Source organism: Cavia porcellus, unplaced genomic scaffold, assembly GCF_034190915.1.
Source record: "Cavia porcellus strain 051 isolate PalLab524CR breed Dunkin Hartley unplaced genomic scaffold, mCavPor4.1 scaffold_8, whole genome shotgun sequence".
NCBI classification, from domain to species: Eukaryota; Metazoa; Chordata; class Mammalia; order Rodentia; family Caviidae; genus Cavia; species Cavia porcellus.
Genome location: NW_026947491.1, coordinates 47,483,680 through 47,487,052, shown reverse-complemented (window position 1 = coordinate 47,487,052; position 3,373 = coordinate 47,483,680). Strand labels below are relative to the sequence as shown.

The 3,373-nt window shown below is 31.0% G+C and overlaps 1 pseudogene; it reads left to right on the top strand.

The window, feature by feature from the left end:
• The first annotated feature begins 1,700 nt into the window (after window positions 1-1,700).
• Window positions 1,701-2,639, top strand: LOC100733815 (olfactory receptor 6C68-like; annotated as a pseudogene).
• Window positions 2,640-3,373: the final 734 nt, after the last annotated feature.

The following is a 3,373-nucleotide window of genomic DNA, read 5'->3' as shown; positions in this document are numbered from 1 at the left end:
AGCTAAATTAATTGTAATTCTATTTAATGAACTTGGAATAAAAATTAAATCTACCATAATATCAGAGCCAATATGGTCTAGAGACAAGAAAATATGTCACCTTCTTAAAATCTAAATTAATTGCTTTATATAAATATATTGTCAATGGAACTGGAAAGTGGAGACATGAATAGAATGAAGAAACAGCATTAGGAAAAGGCTATTCTTGGTAAGTAATGTATATATGGTATTCATTTCAGTATTTTGTGTAAAGGTTTAATAGCTAACATACTATTTGATTATAAAGAAAATGAGAAGAAGTAAGAAGGTGTGGAGAAGCAAGAGTTTCATTTCAGACTTATGTTGTGAATATATTTGATTACAGGACTGAGACTGGGAAGAGACTAAAGAGTTCAAAAAAAAAAACACTCAAAAAGAGTGTACAAAAGTGTATAGTAAGAAGTAATGAAGCACTAAGAAGTATTCAAAAAAGAGATACCAGCAAAAATAAATAAATAAATTCTAGAAATTACAAAAAAATGATGACAGGCAAAGTATATATGTGATAAGGTAAATCATGGGAGTATGTTATATTGCTAGTTTAAAATGTATACTCTATAGAAGTTTCCTAAATTTAAACAGAAAAGGATAGGCATCTGATAAAATATGGTAAAAATTGTTTAGTTAAAACCATCAGACAAAATATGATTTCAACATATTGACAATGTAATATATATTGGAATGTCAAAAGGAAGGTCATTGTGGACTGGAACACTGAAATTACTTAATGTATTTACTACACATTACTGATCAGGTGCTTTTACAAATATTTCATCTATTAACTTATTTAATTCTTCAACAGAGTATATAAAAGTCAATGTTAATTCCATTTTAAGTGGCATGACTGAAACACAGTAGAGTCAAGACATATGTGAAGAAATGTTTAATAGTTAAAGTCTAACATTTTTGAATTACTGTGATTAATTGTGTTTTGGAGTGTGTTCCAAAAACATACTAAAAATCTAAAGACTAAAAACAATTGTAGTGATGTTTTTTAGATACAAATTTTATAGCTACCATACATTATCATTGGTTGCAATAATTTTTCCACCTAAGTGCTCCCTTTCTCTTCGTTGCAAAAATAAAATATTATAACTGTAAGTGAAAAATTATGAGACATAAAAGGAAGCTATATGAAATAATTTGTAATGGTAGCACAAATATTAACAATTACATTGCTAGAGTTCAATATTCTGACAAGAGGTGTGAAACCTGTATAAGGAAAATCAAATTATTTTATTAATATTTAAACTTCAAAGAAACAAATGAACATAATAAAGTTTAATATTCAGCTTTAGAGTATACCTTGTAAGAAGAACCCTCAGTCTCATAAAAACATAGCAGTAAAACCTACTATTCATGAAAATCAAATGTGAAGTACCAATGCAATACAATAGGTTTGGAATAAAATACAGTGTGAAGTCAGGAGCCACAATACTTTGAAATGTGATTTGGAAAATGCAACTTGAGTTTTTAAATATTTACCTAAGAGTGACTAAAATAACACAATTGCAGACTTTAAGTTTCTTCTTAATAATTTTGTAAACAAAATACTTAACAGCATGTGAGCTTGTTTTTATACTTTTTATCACTATCAGTTGGCATTTTACACAAATGCTTCTGAATGATAAGTACAGAGTGAAAAGAGTAAGAATCCAATTATGAGGATTCTTAACACACACCCAGTTACAGCATTTATCCTCCTGGGGCTCACCAATGACCCAAACGGAAGGTTCATGTTATTCTCTTCCTATTTCTCACCTACATGTGGAATATAACTGGGAACTTCACAATCATCTCACTCATTTACACAGACTCATACCTTAAAACTGTCATGTACTTATTCCTACAAAATTTATCCTTCTTACAAATCTCACTTACATTTGCCTGTGTTCCCAGATACTTGTACAAACATCAACAGGTGACTAGACAATCACATATGAAATTGTATCATTCAAATATTTTTTACTGATCTTTTAGGTGTGACATTTCTATCTGGTTGCCACCATGTCCTATGACCAGTATGTGGTCACTTGCAAACTCCCGCATTATGTGACCATCATGAACAGCAGGGTCTGCAGAAGACTCGTCCTTTGTTGTTGGATTGCTGACTTAGTGATCATCCTCCGTCCACTTAGCCTGGGCATAAATCTGAAATTCTGTGACTCTAATGTTACTGACCATTTTTATCTGTGTTGCAGCCCCCCTCCTAAAGATCTCATGCTCAGCGACAAGGCTCATTGAGCAGATGATCATCATCAGTGCTGTGCTAACCTTTATCATGACACTTGAGTGTGTAGTTCAATCCTACATATATATCATCAAGAGCATTCTAGGATTTCCTTCAGCCCAGCAAAGGAGAAAGGCATTTTCTACATGCTCTTCCCACATGATTGTGATTTCCATCCCCTATAACAGCTGTGTTTTCCTCTGTGTTAAAAGTTCAGCAAGACTCAGTGGCTATTAACAAGGGTGTGACAGTCCTCATTACTTCCATTGCTCCTATGATAAACACATTCATTTACATGCTGAGGAACAAGCAAGTAAAACAGGCCTTTCAGGACTCAATCAAAAGAATTTTATTGTTCTTAAAGAAATAAGAGAATTTGCTAATGTAAAAGAAATAGTTTTCATAAAATTCATTGATTTCTAACTTTGTTATCTCTGAGCTTTTACCTCATGAGTTTTCTTGTAAGGAAACTGCTTCAAGACAGCTTTTTTTCTGTAAGAAAACATATTTCTAGCAAACAAAGGAATGGCTTTACATATTAGCAAGTTGTAAATACAAGTAAAACAAAAGCAGACATTGTAGAATCAATGATTGTATCCCAGATTTTACACTGATCAATTTTGTTTATTGCATTTTCCAATTCCACTATTTCAAAGCCTTTTTAAAAGCTAAGCACTATTTCAGGCACAGAATACAGGACAGGAAAGCCACAAACTACTGCCTTTTCATACTTTATATTACAGAAGTACATGAAACAAATGAATTACATAAGCATATTATTACATCAAAAGTGAACCATAAACACAGCACACAACAAAAAAAGTTAACATTTTAAAACAAAATATTTCAAGTGTTTATACCTGAACATAGACTGAGTTATTTAGTATATGAAACATTTCTATTTTGGATATTCTAAAAATTACAGGACTAAGAAATTAATTTGAATGGAAGTTATATGAAATAAAATGCTAAAATACTAGTAAAATTGCAAAAAAATGTCATGTGTTCACATTTGCATTTCTTTCTGCCTTTACCTATAAATATAGCATTGTCTGTTGTGAAATTAAAATGTGAGGAAATTCATAAAATACAGAAAATTTTAAA